Consider the following 21,989-nt stretch of genomic DNA (forward strand, 5'->3'; position numbering starts at 1 on the left):
AGAGAAATGGATGATCTATACTCTGTCACTGTTTTGAAGAGGGAGCCTTCCAAGGAAAGAAAGCCCTACTGCTTGGCTCTGAGTTAGTCTAATGACAGGGGGATTATACCAGTACAGCAACTGGGTAGTGCTGAAGAATAAGAAGTCTTTTTACCCTTAACACAACACAAATTCAAGAAATGCTCATCCCTACAAGACAAACCCTGCAGCCTGTTACGGTTAGCAATTTTTGCAAGTAACGCCATGCATGTAGACATGGTACGAAGGCCATCTCAGAGCAAAGGACAAAATTTCCCCAGCCTCCAAAGGGGGAAATTGAAACCTGCAGACAATGCCCCTGTCCAGTCCTGGTCTCCAAAAGAAAGTACATCTGGAATCAACGACTAAGAGCTTGCTTTCACTACCAGAATCATAATTCTTCTATAACACAGTATAAATCAATGTTTTATTTTCTTTTTCAAACTGATGCCTGTTAATGTTTGTCTCCTAGAAAATGGCTCTTCCAAGTTCTGGCTGCACTTAGCTTTTATCTCATACAAAGATCTTTATCTTATCTACTGCATGAGTCAAGCAGGGGAGAAGGCTTCCTTATCTTTCCTAGCCAACAGGGAAGAGCCTAATGAAAAAATCTGTTGTTCTTCTGTAACAGTCTGCCTGCAGCTCCCATTGAGGCTCTGATATCCAACGGAGATACACCGATACCCATCACACTGCTACAAACATTTACTTAGATCCAAATCACACATCTGACTTACTCTACAAGAACCCAGACAGCATTTAATTGTATTTCTCCTCCATCTTCTGGACTTCAGAGCATTAAAGATTACTATATTGTAATTATCAATTGGAAAGTTTCTTCATTACTATTAAAGAGCACTGTTTACACATTAAAGGTAATTTGGATTAAGATGGCAGTCTTCATGCTGCCATTGCTGTTTCCTCTATAACACCTTGTGCAAACCATTGTCATTCCAAAACCTCCTCCTAGGAGTAGACCTTTATTTTGGGTAGTCATTGATTTCAAAAGTTAATAACTCTGCCGCCACTGTCATTAAGTTCTCCTGAAGCGATTTAATGCTTCCAGAGCAAAGCATTAATGAATCTAACACCTAAAGGGGAAGCACAGGAAGACCACTCCAGCTGAAGTGCTAGGAAGTGTTTTGACTTGGGTAATTTATTCCCACACAGGAAAGAAAATAAGTTATCCCAGCATATGCTACTTTTCATGTTGTTAAAACTTTCACCCAGGGATTTATGCAGATAAAAGTTTTTCTTGCTCTCCGAATTAGGGACACCAGAAAATCAATTTCATCAGGTCTACCAAAGACCACAGGCCTGAATGGCTTTGTTTTCCTTTATAAAAATGTAATTAAAATACCAATTCCATCTTCTCCTTGCATCCAACTTGTGAAAAGGAGCCATTTTCTCACAATAAATTCCTAAAGATTTCATGACACGAGCAGCAGAGCATAGTAGCAGTGCATAATAAATCAGTGCAAATTCTGGCTGTGGCTAAAGGGTTTACAGAAAGCTCTCTATCCATTTCACACTCCAAAATCTGAATTATAATTAATTTCAGGAATCAACCAACCTACCCTTACTTTAAAAATGTCAGGCTGAGGAGTGCATTATGTGAGATTACAATTACAATTAATCAGAAGTGCAAGCGCGCGCGCACACATCTTCCCACTTAAATTCCTCGGCCAAAAAAATATTACAGCAGCCCTGACAGATACTAAATGATCTTTTCAAATAATGCTCACAGGTGATAAATGTTGCAGTTTTGCAGCCTCGTTCTAATACAGAGCTTTTCAGCAGCAACCAGGCATCATTTGACAAGTCCTGCGTTAGCTCTAACACCGCGCTGATGGCAGTGACAGCTTTCTTTCTCTCACTTTTGCTATCCCATCTGGAAGGAACTCCAGGGATGGAAGAGCCCAGCATGCTAAGTTATATAAAAAAATTATCAGCATTCAAGGAACATTAAGCATAACTCTTAGGACAACGTTGTTATTTACTCATTTTCTTGCAGAGATTAATTGAATTATTCATAGCTGCTGCTCTTTCAGGCCCTGGTGGTGCTTTCCAGCTCTACATTGTCCTGCTGAAGGCCGTGGGGTTTTCTCTGCTGAGGTCTGATGATCTTTAAAATGTGACTGGGACTAAGGCTGTCCAAATGTCCTCACAGAAGGCAACTCCAGTATTCAACAGCAGAGCTCTGACATGGCTTTACTTATGGTGGGAGAGAAGACAAGGGACAGGATGATGTGGGCACCCAGCAGCTGTTGCCCCTTTCCATGCAGGGTCCTTCCCGTTCCCTTCTCTGCTCCCTCTCTCTGCCCTCCTGTGGCCAAGAAGCAGGGAGAGAGGTGACCCAGGCCACAAACCCCTCCGGTGGTAAATGTAGACTAAAGGATAAGAACTTATGAGAATTCACGAAGCCCTGAGGCAGGACGAGCTTTCCATCCCATCTTCTGCAGCAGTACTGATTCCCCTCTCCTCCTGTCCACATCTCCCCTCTCCTCCTGTCTGGCAAGCACATGAAGCAAAGGCACAGCCTTCCCTGCCTCAGCTCCTGAGGTGCTGACTGAAAAGCCAGACACAGCCTGTGCCAGGCACCGGCCGCAGAGATATCATTCTGCTTCATTGCTGCCTGCATGGGGAGAGGAACAAAAATAACCGGTCCCTAATATAATAGGGAATAAAAGCATCTCCTTTTTCATTTATCTACCTGCAGAGCTATTTTTGCCCAGTTCACTGGGAGAATGGCTACATTCTGGTGTGCCTAAAATATTTCACTTCTTTAATCACTGCTAAGGGCTCCTACCTGCAGTACATGAACTGAGCCAACAAGAGCAAGTTAGTGCAGGCACCAGGCAGAGACCAAATTCTTCTCTCATCAATTATTTGGACCACTATTGTTTCTAGCAGTTTCTCCTCTTAATAAAAGTGATTGCAGCTGAATGTTTGGCTGCTTCTTTAGGAAGTGCCAAGACTTGTTATTTCACCATTTGTGCATTCTTACTGGTTATCCTCTGCAAGGGCTTTATGTAAGTGATGAGCTTTGTCTGGTTGACAAAGTATGACTGAAGTACAAGCCAAGAGCTGGAGGATAGATTCATCCTCACAGTGCTGTCGCTGATTTCCCATGTAACAATTAATAAAAAAGCACCCTTCTTTTGTCCCTCTTTGAAGTGAAGCTGGCAATGCATTTCAGAGAGGGGATAGAAAAGTCTGGGCCGATTCCACCCCTCTGGTGCAGCACTGGAAAGAGGAGGACATGGCCCATCTGTCCTGCCCTGCAGGGAAGGGCTAGCAGAGCACAGAGAAGTCTCATCCCTATTAAAGCTCTTCACTACACAGGATGCTAAATGCAGGGACCAAGTGATGGGGATTTACAGGCTACAGTAAGTTGTTCTTTTCTTGTAGGGCACAGTTAGAATGCCCTCTTCCAAAAAAATCTCTACACAAATCCCACTCCACCTCCAGAGCAGTTCCAAGGACCTGTGGGTGGGAAAGGGGAGTCTGGAGGAACTAAGCAGCCCTAGCAGAGGGCTAAAATCATGCCTGCACCTCCCCAGAACAAGAACAGAAAATAGTTAGAAGGAACTGAGACTTCTTTTGCCCTGTGCTGGCAAATCTCATCATACAAATTGTAGGAGAATGAGTTCTGCTGTGAGAGCCAAAGCAGAAAAGGTGCTGAAGGTGATTACTCCAACATCAGAAGGAAGATTCAGGGCTAAGCCACCAGGGCATCTTGGTGCCATATCGCTCTGCCACTGCAAGTGAGCTCAGAAATTCAAACAGGATTCACAAGCTAGGCAATGTAACATCTTGCCTGCTCTTAGTGAGCTGAAATTTTATTCCTGTAAGAATAGTTTTGATCCCATTTATGTTTAAGACACTTCCCAGCTGGAAATGAAGCTCTCTTAACAGTATAGATGCAATTAACTGTGGTAACTAAATGCCATAAAGTGCCTTATTCTGCTAGCAATGTCATCCATGTCCCTCATGGTATAGCAGAAGCTACTCTTAATCCTGGCTGTGTGGAGCCCTACAGTCTCTGCAATGATGACGAAAGTCTTATTTTGGAGTTGTTTTTAGAACTGGATTTCCCAGGTGCCTTATGTCATGAAGAAGATAGAGGTTACAGTCGTGTGCACTTCTGATTCCTAATAAAGCCACTTAGATAACTGGTTTTGAAAATACTTACTCAGTCAGACCACAGAAGAAAGGTCCCCTCTTCAAGCCAACTCACGTCGCGTGGCCGAGCACCTGTGTGCACATACATAAGCAGCATGAAGATCAAACCGAGCTAAAGAAGAGGTTTACACACATCCTCCACCAGCTGCAAAGGGACATCCACCTAGTCCCATTTGCCCAATTCAGAAGACTAGCCCCACAGCCACCAAAATGATACAGGTCTTACAGAAGTCCTCATTGTCAATGCCATTACCTCTGTTATTGCGTAGAAGTAATTTCACCTCCCTTTAGTTCACTTTTTTGGAAAGCGAGAATAAAAGTATTGCTCTACTGAATTGTCTTTGAGGTCTCCCAATTTACCTTTGAGATCTCCCGATGGCAATTGCCAGTCTGGGTTATTGCAGGTAGATCAGCCCAAGACCAGCACTGGCAAAGCACACCAGGAGCCCTCAACCTTGGAGGTCTAATTACAATTCCAAGTTCTGGTGGGAACAGAGCTTAACTCAGGATATGAAGAAATCGTCTTGAACCTACTCTATAAATTGATTTAAGAGATGAAAATTAAATGGTATAATTACAAAGGTTAACAAACTCAAGGGAGTCATTAGACAAACGGTGAAAAGATTGGTTTTAAAAGAGCAGAATCAAAGATAATGGAATTCAACCACTTCAATGCAGTTTTCCTCATTTTCCTCAATTGAGGGAACAGTAAGCCTACGTCAAATAAGAGCATTAGATGATAACTTCTGTGATGTTTACCTTTGAGCATTAGGTTTAAATGAGGCTTTATAAGGTAAGGGTTGGTCAGTATTTAACCTGCAGTAGTGGAAAAATATGCAAGACATTAAACATGATCTATCATTACTGCTATAATCCATCATTTCCTAATCCCTTAACTCTTCAGGAGGATTTAAAATAAATTGTATAAGATTTAGTAAACAAATATACCACATACAGGAAGCTAAAAATGAAACAGACTACCTGAGAAGGAAGTGTATATATTGCAAGTGAGGCTTAAGGAAAAGTTTTCTGAAGTACTTCCATGAATTAAGAACCTAATTCTCATTTATGGGAACGCTTAGGAGCTATGATAAGGGGCAGATTTCTTCAAGATTTATTATTATTTTATTTTATTATTATTATTTTTTTTTTTTAACTAAAATTACATGACAGGAGTACTTATTCAATGATTTTTATGACAACAAAAATATGTGATGTGAAAAGGCTCCTGGAGCTCCTGATTGCTTTCATTTCATTTCTCACCGCAAAAATGAAACAAGAGACTGAAGGGAAGATTATATTGCCAGGTTTCTCATTATTAATGGTGAAGGAAGTAGTTGCCTTAATGCATTAGATTACATCTTAATAATCTCAGCCACCCAGATCCTTTTTAAACATGCCAAATTCTGTAACAGAAAAGCCTCTTTCCAGCAGTGAACTGTTCAGTCCTGACCACTGACAAGTTGTGACAACTGCACCGAGCCTTCTGGGAGAGTGTAAATATAACTGGCTTTGTACCCATGTGAGTATCAGCTGTCGACAGGAGAGCATTATCAAAGCTGCAAGGCAGGCCGGGCCGTGCACTGCAAAAACTTTCCCGAGGTGCTTCAAGAGTAATAAAGAGAGCAGTGCACGTGCGCACGTAGGGAAGGGCTGCTCGGTGAGCATGCAATGCAAGGTCTGACCTGCGGATCCCCAATGTGCCCAAGCCACTGCTGCCCTCAGGGGTAATCCTGGAATAAAGAGAAGGCTGAAGAAAGCTCTGCACCTGATGTGTCCAAGCACTGATAGTGCTGGCAATCAAATGTGCCAAGCTGCATCTTTGAAAGAAAAAGAAAAATCCATCACCAGAATGCTGCTGGAGCATCCTGACCCTGCAAAGGTCCTCCCTGGATTTGAGCTGGAGCAATGCAGAAGACCCGGAGGAACAGCTTCCCTTTTCCTCTTCTGTCTGTTTTGTATCTCTCTCTTTCAGGTCCCTCCTAAAGGGTTTTCCAGCCCAGCTTTGCAGAACTTGCACTGCAGCTCATTAACTGCATCAGCCTCAGTCCTTTGCCTACCTCCCAACAAACCCAAAATTCAGGACCAGAACTGAGGCTCCTTTGTGAGGAGCAAGTTAGTGGTCAGAGGAAAGAGCAAGAAGGCAAGCCCACGCCCCGGCTTCCCTGGGAAAACAGGCCTTTCAGCAACAGCTGTGTCCAGCCAGTTTTATCTCCTGCATCACCTGCCGCTAAGCTTAAAAAAAAAAAAAAAAAAAAAAAAAGAGAATTGTTTCTTTAATAAGAAAAGTCATCTCAATAAATAGCCATATAGACAGGGACTGGGCGGTCTGATACACTTTGATGTACAGCAAGGCAGGGCTGCAATATTTCTTCTACCTATATACAACAGACTACTGCCTAGAAAGCTGAGAGCACTGTCTCAACCCCCTTCTTATTCCCTCATGGATATTTTGTGGGGGCAAGATCTCAGAGGGCTGGAAATGAAGGGAGCATGAAGAATTGCAAGAGAGAAGTAAGGAAAGTGATGCAGATTGAGGAGAAGCAGCTCAGCGCTGCCCTGAGACTGCTGTGAAAGGATGCTGCAGAGGGGAAGGGAATAATCTATTCTTCGTGCACATGGTAGGTCAGACAAGAAATAATGAGATAAAATTACAGCTAGGGAAATTCAATTCGGACATCAGGAAATACTTTCTAATGGTAAAAGACTGTTATACCCTGGAATAGATAGCTTGGGGAGACTGGGGAATATATTGTGCTGGTGGTTTAAAGAGACAGATGAACTAAACGACCTCCTGAGGTCCCTTCCAAGCCCATTGTCTTTAATTTAGGGTAAATCATTTCAAATTTTTCTCAGTGGACTCTGGCACCTGTATGACCTCTAACTTTTCAGACTCAGTGGATATGCTTATTTCTGAACCCACAGTGCCTTTGGGGTTTTAAAAGAAAAGCATATAAACTAAGTAATACTGATTATAGTATTTTATGATACAGTTTTATCACAATTATATATAGACTGTAGATCCTTTTGATCCAAGAACACCATTAAGCATCTGGCTATGCAGCCTCCATTCAGTCAAGAACATCAGCCCTTTCAAATGTTCTGCAACTGCTCCCAAACCACGCTCACAGGTTACCAGGTGTCAGGCTCTGTATTTAATTGTCTCATGCTTTAGTGTTGTTAACTGGACCTGCTCAGTTCAACATTACTCTGGGTGAACAGGTTTTGATAGCACGCATTGTAAAAACTCTGTGCAAGAAGCACTTTTGGGGGGTGATTTATTCAGTGTCGTCACTTATTTTTATCAAAATCACAACGTGAAGAGCTGGCCTGGAGAGGCAGTAAATGAAACCATATAGACCTCATGTGTGCAAAAACCAAAGCAAGGCTTTGGTGCTCGCAATGAATCCAATATTGCCACCCATTGCACACACTGGCACCAACCCAGCAAAGCACTTAAGTGCATGCTTAATTTTAAGCACACAGGTAGTGCCATTTAGGCTAATGGAATCACTTAAGTGCTTTGCTGGATCAGGGCCAGTCTCCTCAACATCTTGCAGTGTCAAGTACACAGAGCAAGGGCTTCGTCTAACTGCATCAGACTTTAATTGACAAAAATCAAAGTAATGCAGCATTTAGACCAAACCCATCTCTCCAAGGCGGCTATTATAATTACAGTGAGTAAGACAGGGTTTGTTTGTGCCATCCCAGTGCCTGAAGGATCCAGCTGGATTTGATCCACCTTGCCTGTCTTGTATAAGCCCTTTCTCAGCAGTTCCCCTTTAAGTTTTCCATCCAACATAACACAAAACAATTAATGTTTCCCCCCCCCAACTCATGATTATGCTAGCTTCTTGCACAACTACAATCGTACACCATGCCAAACATGTCTTATTCACTGTTATCTCCTCTTGATGTATACATGTTTAGGCTGTGGATTCCTTTGGAAATTGGTTTTTACTTGTGCTATGAAACTCCACAATACACAAGAATTAATCTGGGGCATAAGAGATGGACTTTATGATCTTGTGGATCCTTACAGCTGAGGATATTACAAATGCTATTGATGCTTCTGTAACTGAGAGATTACCTGATGTACAAGCTGAACCTCTCCATGTCCTAAAGAATAACTGTCCTGAAATACATAACTTATTCAACTTCCAAGCAAAGGAACACAGTCTATGTAGGGAGCCATTAGCTTAGCCTCACCTCTCTATGTAAGTTCCTACAATGACAACACTGAAGTTTCAAAATTTCAGAAAAATGGAAGAACGAGGCATTTCATTCAGCGTGGATGTAGAACTAACTTCTCACCACACTGCAATCTAATAAACACAGTTATGACAGGCAAAGAAATGACCTCTAGGAATTCAGACCATTGAGTTCAGTTAATGTGATGATAGAAGTAGCAGTCAAGAGCATTGCCAGGAGACTGGGACACTATTCATAAGCAAGCCCTATGCTTAATCACCTTTGTCCAAGGATGAACAAGTGCAGGGCTGAGCCACAATCCCAAACCAAACTCTGGCAACCAAAACACTAATTGGAAAAGAGTAGAAAGAAGTTTCCAGAACTGTAAGGGGATTTCTTAATATGTCTTTTGTCATTGTACTGCCCCACGGTCACTATTAAATAATCAGCATTTGTCCATAGCTGCTGAAAAGACGTGTGCCAGAAAGGCACATTTCATCTCACTACAGGAAAATGCCAGCCAGAGGGGGGTAGGAAAGGTCCGCGATGTATTTGGACCTTGCAACAACAGTATTTCTGTTGTGGCTTAAGTATGCCTTCTGAAACACAACCACGTCTTTCTGCAGGAAGTTTGTGCAGTTAAGAACTCGGGAAGCTGTTTTTCACAATACCTAGGAACGATGCTCCACCAAACATCAGGCATCCTCACGGCAGCTGGAGGAAGTGCAACCGCCCACATCCATACCATGGCAGCTCTTTGTTACGCGGTTACCCGAGTCACACACATGGAGGCACAAATAATTCAGATACCGAGGTAGTTCAACATATTCAATACATTTGGTGCAGCATGTTTGGAAGCATGATTCAACTTTGTACAGTCTGAAGAAACCTAAGTGTCCCTTATACTGAAGAAACTGTTGAATTTCTAAGTCTGTTTGGACACTAAACGGAATGGATTTAAAGAGTATTTGCAGGCCTTTTACTAGACCAACAGAACCCATTGTTAAGATTGTATCTTGTTCTGAAGGCTTCACTTGTCAGCAAATTTGTGAAGTTTGTCTTTTGTAGTCATATCTTAAAGGTAGAGTCCTTGTGTGCACTTAGAGAACAAGTAAAAGTTAGTGATCCTCAATGAACCCACCAAGACGTACATGAATTTGGACACAGTATCAGCTTTGAAACCCCAGACTGCAGGTACACCCTCACAACTTACTGATAGTCATTGGGACCCTTCCATGAGTCATTCATGGGGCCGCACCCTGAAGGAATGCACAGGCATTGCAAATGCCCCTAGCAACGACCTCATGTGGAAGCATCGTTTTTGAAAATGCATAGGCAAAACAAACACAAGGATATAAAAATCAATTCAAGGAAAAAACAAATTTTCAAATGTCAACAAGACTATCTCCCAGCATTTATCATATCAAAACAACACTACAGTGGTTACCTCTACCACGCTGTAGTCCCCAAATAAAAAAGCCTAGCTGCAAAAAAGGGCATTTTTCCCTTCTATGACTGTCCCATAAATAGGAACTTTTACTCATTAATTCAGAATTCAGTTTTTAATCATATCTGCTCAGAACAGGGTTGAGGCTGCGATGCTATGCACAGCTTTCCTGCAAAGCATATGGTATTTGAAAAGCAAGTAGAAGGGGAAAAACAGACAGGAAAAGGTTCAGACTTCTGTAGCCTCGGTTTTGCACTGCGTGGTAATTACACTGAAGAATTCATGACTCACTTTGGTGCACTACTGTGCACTGCTAAATTAGAAGTTTGGCAAGGACACCAGACAAATGATGAAAGATATAATATTGGTTTCTCCAGCATAACTCATCACTATACTCTCATGGCATTTCAAAAGTCTTTTTTTAGCCCTCTAGGAAAACTTTGGGTTTTTATTCTTCCTCTTTTTTTTTTTTTTTTTTTTTTTTTTTTTTTTTTTTTAAGCAACATATTGAACCAAAAAAGCACTGTATGGAAGTTTACAGAATTAGCAATATTTGTCTTAAAGAAGTCAGCCTTCCAGGTAGATTGGTGAACTGTTCCCCTAAATTGTGTCTATGTGGAGTATTCTTGCACAGAGAATTACTTAAAACTGCTGTACATTTGAGCAGAAACGTGATGTGGAGATGAAGCTCTACCACTATACTACATGCAAAGGAAGAAAATGTTTTCTTTACACCAGCTTACAAATGCATATTGTCAAAATTATTTACATAAAGGCCCCCATGCCATTTGACAGCAGCAATGAAGCCAAACACACTGAAAGACACACATTGGGAGCACACTCAAATTAACTCTTAAAGACAAATCTTTCTCCCAAGGATTGCAGTCAGTCTGGAGTTATGCAGCACGCTGGAATTAATCCAGTTTTGCCAGATGCAGCCAATCCTCCGTGTAATGCTGAACTAGCTACTCAGATTTGTAATGAGAATGAATTGGTACCAGTGACAGAGAGAGGCACCAGCATTCAAAATAAGCTTGCTGTGTGACCCTGACTTAGCTTCTCAGTTTACCTCAGATACAAAATACAAAAAACAAACAAACAAACAAACAAACAAACAAAAAAAAAACAGCTCCACAGCAAGACAAAAATGGGAATTAATTTTGATACTTGCTCATCTTTTCTCAAAACTTAGTGTAACGTGCAAGTGGTCATGAGAAGACTTTCACAGCTCATAGCAGTCAGAGGGTTTGAACATGGGTAGTGCTTAAAATGTTAGCAGAAATCCTGTCTGCAAAACTTGTCATTAACTTCAACCCAACCCCTGCCCCCCCCCGCATAAACCTGGCAAGCTCTCAGAAATAGCAAAGGCAATTATTAATGTTAAATTCTCCATACACTAAACAACTGCTGCTCTGTACATTAGGTATTTTGTTTAAAGGCAAGCACTGAGATGGCAAACAGTTATTCTTAACTCTTTTCAGTATATAGTACATCTGTTGTGTTCTTGATTTCCATGAAAAATCAGAGTCATTTACTGATCTGGCCATCATCCAGCTTTCTACATGAAACACATGGACTAAGCACAAAATAATGCTGGTTTATGTGCATGGGTGCATGTATTGTATTTATCATCTCCTCTGAGAATAAGAAGAGCAGTTTGAAGAGCTTGGGGGGGGGGGGGCAGGCTTTGAAGAAACAAACCATCATACTATTCTTATTTCTTCAAAACCCCTGAATTAAAAACATTAGGAACATGAAAACTTTCTTTACATGTTGCTGCTGTGACATACAATCCGTTGGCTTCATTTATGTGAGCAGGCGATCCTGAGGCTGCATTCAAAGGGGACGTGGATCAGGCTGTACCAGGTACCTCGAGCACAGCTTTAAAGTACAGAGAAAAGCCTCCAGCATAAATGAGCTACCAAAATATCTGCCAACATGGACCTCAGCCAGCAAGTCAAGCAAATTAAAAGCTGCAATCACTTCCCTGACAATTCTCCAGCAAAACTTGTTCTGGGTTTTGCTTTCTTGGTGGAGAACAGCAGAGGATCAGTGCTCACCAAAGGTCAGCAGGGTCAGACTATCTGAGGCCAGGGAAGGGAGGAAATTAAAATGCCGTGAGGGCACGGCCGAGCACCCTGCCAGCAGCCTTTTACCAGCTCAATCCAAAGCCTGCTGAAGTCGCCTGGACTCCTTTCAGACACCACTTCCTTCAGGTCACATCCTGCCTCCTCACAGGGCTCCACTGCCTTCCTTGCTGCTGGCTTCAAAGATGACAAAGCAGCAGGAGAAAAAAAGAGGGAATCTTCTAAATAAGTGCTGCATTAGGGCAAGGGAGGTCAGTATACCACAGCACTGCTCTCACCAAAACTTGGAGCTGAGGCAAGAGTGGAGAAAATGCAAGATATTCACTAGAATTTGAAAATGATTTTCAAGGTCATTGTCTTGGCAACCTTTCAGCACTTGCTTGCCATGCCTGCACGCATGCACAGAGCCCTACTTCTGACCAGGATCCTTCTAAGATCAGCCGGCCTAAAACGTGAATGGCCAGATGTTCCAAAAAGGTAAAATTCAAGTTTTGTGTCTGATTGCTGATGCAGTTACATAACCTGTCCAGCAAGAAGACAGAGCTGATACCCTGTAGCTTACGCAAATGACCCAGATGGAGCTTTGCTCATAAGGCAATTCCTGTTATTATTAGCATGGGCACATCTGGCTGCCCAGGCCAACCCCACCACAGCTGCACGTAGGTCCCAGCCCATTGCAGTTAGGGGACAGCCCTTTGCAGGGTGGAGGAACACGACACGGATGCCCAAATTAGCCGAAATCCGCACGAGCCAACATAGTTCTGCAAAACTTGTCAGGTCCAGTCCAGACACAGCCCCGTTCGACTCGTGCAGAGATACGCCTGAGCTTCAAAGCCTTTCAGCAGAACACCATGGTGCATGAAAATCCCTTTAGTGACACAAACACATGCAGCCAAGGTGGAGTCTTCTACCCATTGTTCCTTTTCCATGCTCCAACACATCCACACCTGCATGGGAAGCCAGCTGTAGAGTAGGGATTAAGGCACTTTCTGTACTTATTCCCATACCCTTCCTATCATGTCCCCTCACCCCAGCAGGGTGACACTCTCCTTGCTCATCCACCAGGCAGATCACAGAACACGGTTGTTTCAGATGTGCACAGCCCCAGACTTCCCCTCCTTAAGGATGATGTGATCTCTAGCTGTGATTTATTCCCCTGGCCTTTGCATGCATGCTGCATATGGTACTCATTTCACACCCATTTGAAAGCGATGCGTTGAAATTAAATGACATGGCCACAGTCACACAGGGACGACAGAATTAACGTGGACTCTGGCAAGGTAACCTCACCCTCTTTCTAAATGCAGGTGTGCTGCTTCTTCCATGCTGTATCACTGCTCTATGACTGCCAGGCTGACAATACCATTGCATGTTACCAAACCTACATGTTCAATTTAACTTGTGTCCTTCAGAGGTTAAACTTACATGGAAAAAAAAAGTTGTAGAAATATGGCTTGCATATGTTTGTGCCAAGAAAGTTTTCTTCTGCTTTTCTCCACAAAAGATTTGTGCCTTTTTTTTTGAATTATGACTCAGACTAAATAAAAGTACAGCTTAGGTTTCAGGAAGAATGCAAATGTGCATATTCAGCACCCAGGGCAAGTTTTCCCACTCCTGGAATTAGCCTGCCCAAGCCGAAAGAACAGCGCTTGCAGAGGATCCAGCTGGCAGCAGTCGCAGTCACTGCCTGCCCTTTGAACGCTGGGGTCTGGAGAGCAAAGAAAAGGAGAAAATCATTTTCCACAGACCTTTCCATTAAAAGACTTTAGAGGCGATCACCACTGCTGTGCCTCTCACCTTTCTAATCCTCAATCTTTTTTTTCTTTTCCTCCTTCTGTTTCTCAGCCCCTTTGGCTGTCAGGTGCCAGTAAGTGAAGAACCAAATGACTTCAGATCGCACTTATTGTGGGGTACAAACAGGAGTGTGTTTGCAGTCTTTTCCTGTTTTCTTGCTGCGACTGAATTGAAGGAGCAGATGAGGAAGAGCTGCTGCATCAGAACACAGCCCCTGGAAATTTGATGGAGGAAGAGAGGCTACTGGGGCACGCAAGCTGCCAGCATTTCCCTCTGGGGTAGAGCAATTTGTATTTCACTGCCTTGTAGCATCCTTACCCCTTCTGAAGTGTTTTGCAGCAATACCAATGTCTGCCTTCCGAGAATAAACCAAAAGTGCTAGAGCAGATACTGAGGGGATTTTCAGCTGGTTTCTCTCATGTCCTCTACAAGAAAAACAATTTGGGTCTGGCTGGACTCATGAGATCCATTGGCCATTTCACTTCCCATTTTGCCACAGGTTTATAACCCCACAACAGGTGGGGAATAGCACGATTAAGCTCTGACTTTTGCACTACCTCTGTAATGGGTTCACCCTGGGGCACGCTTAGACATCTGTTACACACCATTCACATGTAGCACACCTCGTCCCTTACCCCAGGGCTGTTGCTGTGCCCTGAGCATCGGTGCAGGGGGAGCACACGTGGAACAGCTGCACAGCACGACTCTGTGGCCCTTATTTATATTCCAGTCTCCACATCAAATTCTCCCAGTATCTTGGCATATACTTGTTACTTGAAATAGCATCTTCTGTGGTGCATAAAATAGCCCTGACTTCGTTGGCAGAGGTACTTCATACATTCTCCTGCACCTCTCTGTAGGTGGCAGATAGGGCAAATCACACATTATAGACCTCAAGTAGGGAAGGCAGCCTCTTCCTTATCCTCACTGAGCCTTCACCTACCGTGACACATACCCAAATCCTACCCATATTTGAGCACATGACAGAACTCTGCTCCTTCCTCCTGCAACCCTCAGACCACTTCTGCCATTGCCAATGGCGCAAGGCAAAGCATCCAAGCAGTTCTTGACAACCCACAGTGCTATTTCTGTTATCCCTTGAGACTAGAGGTAAAAGGCACAGCCTACCTGTAATTATTATTAAAAGGAACCTATAATTATCTTCTCTAGGGTAAGGTACAATAAAATGAAAGAAAATAAAATAGGAAGTATAATGCAAGTGCTCACATTGGTCTGTGAGCACCCATGCAAATGATACTCAAGGCTGCATCATGCTCCTCTTCTCTGATTTCTTCATGTCCTTCGTTTTCAGTCTTCTGTGTAAGACATTTTGTTCTTTCTCTACATAATTTTGTTCTTTAATTTATTTGTCCCTATTTCCTTTTGTTCTTCCTTTGATGTTGATCCTTTTAATGTTTCTTTCTAAAAGCATTTTTTTAAAATCCTTACCAGTTTCGATGGGCTGTCTTTGAAGCTTTTTTTTTTTTTTTTTTTTTTTTTTTGATTTGCTACTTCTTTGCTCTTCCTGGAACTTTTCTTTGCTGGTTTGCTCGCTATCTGTGGCACAGAAGCTATTAGCTACTGGGAACCTCATTGCATTACTTAGTATCTTAACTAAATACAACTATTCAGTTTAGGTTTCAGTTTATTAACCATAGTCCTTGATTTATCTACACCACTTCCATTTATAGACTAGAATTTTAGAGTGGTCCTTGCAGATAAGGAATTAAAGTCTTTATGGCCTTATACAATGGTCTCCAGTAACATGAATGTGGGTCTTGCAGAACTTAGTTCAGCAAACTGGCGACCAACACTGAGCTGAGCAGGACCTCTATTCCCAGTGACAGCATCACATACAAGGGCTCTACCAGCCTTTCAATTCAATATGTTCAGTCAGATATCAAACTGCCACGCTGAATATCAGTAATGAGAGCTTCTGGTGACTTCAGTGAGCAATTCAGGAGGCCAGCTGTGTTTCACTGCCACCTCTGGTGCACGGAACTGATGGAGCCACTACAGCCTCCTCCCCATCACAGGGCAAGGCACACCTAGGACATGCCTGAGATCCCCCGAAGGGGCAGTGCCATTTACCCCCCTTTTTTCCTGGAGTGTTCTGGCTACATCGGTGCCCAAAGGAGCAACATCTGTGGAAAAGGTACAGAGAAGCCTTATCCCTGTGCCCTGATCAACCCTCCGGATGAGCATGATGTGTATTTGAAACAGACAGAAAGGAAGGGGAGATGCAGACATCCACACAGCAAATGTGAACACACCAGAGCACTACTGCTACTGCAAACCTCTTTGTGCCCTTGAATTTTTAAGCTCTAGCAGTACAAGCAGATGCCCTTTGAAGAAACATCTATACAAGTCACTGTATTAGTGCTTAAATATATGGCAGTTGTGTTTAAGGGGTTTCAGCTGAGGTCTGGGCCATACTTGGCGCTGCTCTAACTTGGAGCTCCTGATATATTTCACAAGGCAACTACAGCCCTGGCTTATTCTGCATGTTTTCCTATGAGAAAGGACAGAAATCAGAGCAGACAGCCATGTGCAGCACATTAATCTAAAAGATAATAGGAAAAGCTTTGCAAGGAGAAAATTCAATTCAATCCAATAACAAGAAAATGTTCATTTCCCACAGTGACACCCAGAATGGTCACCTCCTGGTTCCTGCAGGCTCAGCTCCCTAGACAAAGGTCACAATATTTTGTCAGCAAAGAAAACAAATGTGCTGAGATGGGCTAGTCAATAATTGACTGGGCCTTGTTACTGCAGTCTCCATCTTTTCACCATGTCCCTGTCTGGTTAAACCAGCGAATCACTTCACTGAAAACGACTTCTTGTGGGGAAAAAAAAAAACACCACACCACTGACAACAAAGTTCCTGTGTTTTGGTGTTGTGTTTTTTTTTTTTTTTTTTTTTTTTTTTTCCCCTCCAAAGGTCACTCAGCACTTAGGTCCATTTACACTGTGACTTATATCAGCTGTGAAGAACATACAAAGCACACTGATATTCACTCCTTTGGTTTTGAGATTTCCATGGAAACCTTTTATTTTTATTTATTTATTTATTTATTTTATGTTACCTCAGTCTTCAAAGAGCCCATGAAGGAAAAAGCCTGCACTTCAACCACTCTCATTTTGCACGTCTAACACTGACGCTCAGGGCCCACCCGGGAGTTATAACCTTGACACATTTCTCGGCAACTGCCCAAAGTTTTTATCTTCCAACGGAGCAGGGAAATGAGCAACTACTTTCCCTGCTGGATTATAGGTGCTGTGCATCTACATCATCTTTCTTCTAATCTAATCCACCTGAGGACACTGCTCTCTTGCTGTAGGCACTGCACAAAGAGAATAAAGGATAGGCCCTGACTCAAAGCTCTCCCACCCTGAGAAGAGAGCAGATAATCGAGTCTTGTTACTCCAGCCCATAGCTGGGAGTCTTGGTTGAGAGATCAACACAACGGCAACCCCAAAGGCAATTAGGTCTGACCTGCAAGGGAATATGGCAATTATGCTTCCAGCTCAGCCACTGAAGCTGTCTAAAATGTTTGAGCCCATCCCTTGGAGAAGCCCCAGACCTGACAAGAAATGAAGCCAGAAAACCAACCTGCCCCAGCACACTCCTTTACTCATAGATCATCCCTCCCTGTAACAGCACAGCTGCTTCTACAACGAGGGCCGCACATCCTCCCACCTTCAACAGCAAACACAGAATAACCCCATTTAATCACTGCAGTTTTACTGCAACATATCAGTAAGGAGAGAAAAAAAAAAAAAAAAGTGTGATAAACCCCTTAGAAAAGCAAAGACAAATTTAGGACCAAAAGAGTGGAAATCACCACCAAAGCAGTTCCAGAAAATCCTGCCAACAGGGAGGGAAGAAGAGAAAAAGCAGAGACATCAATTCAGATACCAAGGGAGCATAGCAGGAAGGGTGCAGGCTGGATGGGAACTGCTGCCTCAGCAGGTTTACAGCAGCACCAGGCAAGGAGAAGCCTGAACCACAGAGAAGGTGACAACCCATTAGAAAAGAAGTTCACACCAAGTTAATAAATCAGAATACATACATTTGCTAGGGATGGGAGCACAGAAGGCGTACATTTTTAAACAGCTACAAAAGCTTTTTCACTAACACCTACTGAGCAACAATTCAGGAGGTGGGAAAGAAAGAGGGCTGCTGGGAGCTCAGGCACCCTTGGCAAGCACCTACCTTTCCCATGCTTTTCTCTAAGCTTGCAGTGAGCTTTATGGCAAGGCTTGATTAAAGAATAAAATATCATCAACTGGTGGAAAAAGGGAATTTTTTAGTGATAACTACTGTACAGGAATTCACCATGGCCAGAGTTTCCAGTGACTTTAACATCAAACCATCAGAAGTAGATCTGTGATTATGTTGGATCAGCATTCAAAAAAACATTTTCTTAGGGACAGGAAGCAAGAAAAACACAGGAGAGCAGGAAAACAGACAAGGCTGGGAAAGGAGGAGGTGCAAGGGGGCTCTTGCAAGCCCCTCTGTTATTGGAGACAATCTGCTTGCACTTCCAGTCACACCACAAAGTCCTGAAGTATGCGAGCAATCAAATAACCCTCAATCACATAGCCATGAGGGTGCTACTAGATGTAAGGGTTTTTCTGACCCCAGATTCGTGCATAGTCCCAGCATTTCAGGCCTTCCTCTACAGAAGCATTCTTAAGGGTGTGAGTTTCTTCTAAGGTTAAAGTCAAGAGCATGAATTATTCTCCAAAGACACTGAAAACATCATAGTGTCTGTCTCTCTCTCTCTCCTGTAGTGACTTTTATTAATAGATCTCAAAACGCTCTAGGGTGTCCCTCCTACTAAATGAGGAAACAGAACTGAAATAACTTCCCAGCATCACGTAGCCAGGGAGAGCCCAAGTAGGGAAGAGCCCTGGTGTCTCCCAGGGGCAGAGTAATTCACAGTCTGCTCTGTTACACTGCCTAGTTGTAAGGCTCTCCCATGAGATTTTTTTTTATTAGTATTTTAATTTCTATTTCAGGTTGTGGCGTGCTTTAAATGTCTTTGTGGCTTGCTCTTACTTCCTCAGGTTGTTTTTCTTTAAATGATCTGATCGAAAATTTAACCAGCCAAGGGGAAAAAGGCTCAAGTTAAGTCAAAATATCCATACAAATCCAAATTAGACAGCAACAAAAAATGTATTCCCAAAAGTTTCTCCAGCATACAATTAAACTGCTCATATGTGCCTCCATTCACATGTTCATATGCACTAAAACGTGTCTATGACCACGCTCACTCCAGTAAGCCTAACTTTCCTGTGTGCACGTGTAACTAAACTTGTTTTAGCACCAGAAAACACTTTTTCCAGGCATAACGCATGTAGCGCCATCAATTTCAATGAATCTGCAAAATGATTGTGTGATTTAGCAAGCCATGTTTTATATACTTTCAAACGATTCATGTAGACTGAGTTCAGGTAATAATACAAGAAATACAGGATATTTGATGACAGTCTTTTTAAAGGAATCAGTATTATAAGAGGATAAAATTAACTGAAATAGTGCATGCTGTTATGTCATGCAAGTCAAGATAATTTGTTTTGACTTAGTTTAAGTAATTTTTAGATAAGAACACAGCTTCCTAACAGTTAATTTTCTTTATGATGCTCTACCATTTAAGAGTGGAATTTTTCAGCCCCTCTGATGTAGCTACACACAACATTACTGCTCTGCCTGAACAACCGGAGTAAATGTGATACCTCCACCGGCCAATCCCATTGCTCTAACACCAACAGTAACAGGTTTTGTTCTTGCATTGCCAGGCAGCCCTTTGTTCCAGCCAATGGAAGAATTAAGCATTGTGGACCAGACCCTCAGCTGATACAATTAAATAGCATTTAATTGAAACTGGGGCCAGCTGATACCAGCTGAGGAGCTAACCCTTGATCTGCAGCAGCAATAGCTGATGAGGAACAAACAGGCAGGGAAAAGTCTTCTGTTTCGTTGGCCTAATATAATGAATTTCAATAGGTTTCTCAAGCTACTCCTGGTCATTTTTTTTATTTTTTTTTTTGAGGGGGAGGGTCACCTAGAACATTTGTATCCTAAATTACAGAATGGAAACGCTCAAAGCTGGAAGTTCTGGCTTTCTGAAATCAGTTGGGGCTGGTGATGCATTTCCAGGACAGGGTACACTTTGCCCAGCACTGATGATTCAGCAACACCAGCCAGCAATGCTGGTAACAGGGGAAGCCTCCTTTCATATTACTGAGCTCAAGCTCACAGCTCAATGCACTTCCAGTCAACCTTAGCAAAACCATTACAGGAAGGAATGAGTGGTCAAACTGTCTCTGGTTTTGGGAAGAGATTTGGCCACGACTTGGATCAAAAATATAATGTAGCTAACAAAATCCTGGGCTGGAAGGCGATCAAAATAACCTAGGGGGTACTTTTTAATTGTTATTTTTAACACATTAACATACCACTTCAAACAGGTATCCTTCATACATTGAGAAGTTGACTATGAAATCATGCTTATGGACTTGCCTTCTGTTCAGTAGACAAATCAAGCATAATTCTCAGCAATAAAGGTGATTTTCACAGTGTGGGAAGTTAATACGCAGTACCTGTCAGATTTCTGGTGTGATCCTTTTTTGTAAGGCAAAGTACCAATAAATTGGGTCAGTACATGCATCTTCACAGAGGCGGGAAATGCAGAGGGAAAGCAGAAAGAGCACCCTAGGCAGTGTCACCACAGGGACCAGATGAGGCATGGGATGCCCTTGGGGCTCCCAGCATCAGAGATAGAGGTTTTCAGAAAGCAAAACCCATTTTTTCCATTAGATGGAACAATAAAAATATGTTGATAGAAAATGTGCAATCAGGCCTGACTTCCAGTTTGCCCTGCTGCATTCAGGTTTTACATCAGAGGGCTGTAAACAGTCATAATAGAAAATTATAGCTGGGTACGTTTACTCACCCAAAACCACGCTTCATTTATTTACCTGAATACATTATCACATACACTGACCATTGTTGCTGCTCAGCGAGGCAAGCAGACAAAATGGGGAAAATAAACTTCTGCACAGATTTCACCAACAGAAAAGCTATTAATTCATGCACAAAACAATGAAGTGCCAGGATATATAACAACTGCTCCTGAATTCTTGATTGTATTGTTAAATAAAAGCAAAGGCAGAACATGCAAAAATGCATTAAGTACAAATTTATATCAGATAAAAAAAACTTGTTAGATCCAAAGCCATCTTGGCTTGTGATTATTCTAATTTAATGTCAAATTTCCAATAACATTCAAATACCCTCAAGAAAATGAAGGGTATTTGAATTCAATAACCAAAAAGTTGATTGTGAGAGACTTGATTTTATTGAAATTTTTAAAATGAGCTGCATGCAATAACTTATTAATGTCGTAATATTCCATTAAGAAGTTATTTCGTTGTTTACATAACACTAGCAATTATAGGAGCAATGCTGGCCCAACACACAACACAGCAGAAACAAGAAGCTGTTGGCCACATAATAGAATTCCATACAACAGCATAGAGTTTAGATAAAGAGAAATATTTACATTTTTCTTACTAAGCCTAGGACCTTAGAAAGTAAAACAATGAACTTCTGAAACTCTCCAAATCAGGCATTATTAGAAAGGCCCTACGTCTCTACACAGATCAGTTCTGTGGATAAAAACTTATTTGAAGAAAAGGTTCAACACCAGTCAGCAGTTACCAAAATCAGCATTTTCCCTATCAACTCCAAGTCTTAAAAGCAAACGTTTGAAGTCAAGGGAGGTAATGCATTCAAGTGTTGCGCTTACACTGGAAGTGAAGGGGCCAAAGCATCAAGGCGCGGAGATACGGCTGAAATCCAGCTGGCTGGACACAAAACCTTGTTTCTTCCCACACAGCAGGGGAAGGGAGTCATTCCTTGCTAGGGGTAGGTCATGTACCCCCAGACCCCAGCACAAAAGCCCCCCTACCCACACTTGCTCAGAGTAAGCAAAGGGATGGTTCTGGGAAGCCGCACCAGCCCTGGTAGCCCTCAGTCCTGTTCCTTGAGCCTGCCTGTCCTAGCTCTGCCTGCTCCTTATCTTGTACCTGCTGCCCAATTTCCAGGCTTTCCTGACTTGTGGCCCAGCCCCTGACTTCACTCATGCCTCACCCTTTAGCTTCATGCACCCACAATCTGTGGCTTCTTGGCCATTGGCCACCTTGGCCCTCCCAGCCCAGCAGATATTTAGACACCCAGCTCCATCAGGTCCCCTACC

This window comes from Netta rufina (genome assembly GCF_964035555.1).
Source record: "Netta rufina genome assembly, chromosome: 15".
Taxonomy (NCBI): Eukaryota; Metazoa; Chordata; class Aves; order Anseriformes; family Anatidae; genus Netta; species Netta rufina.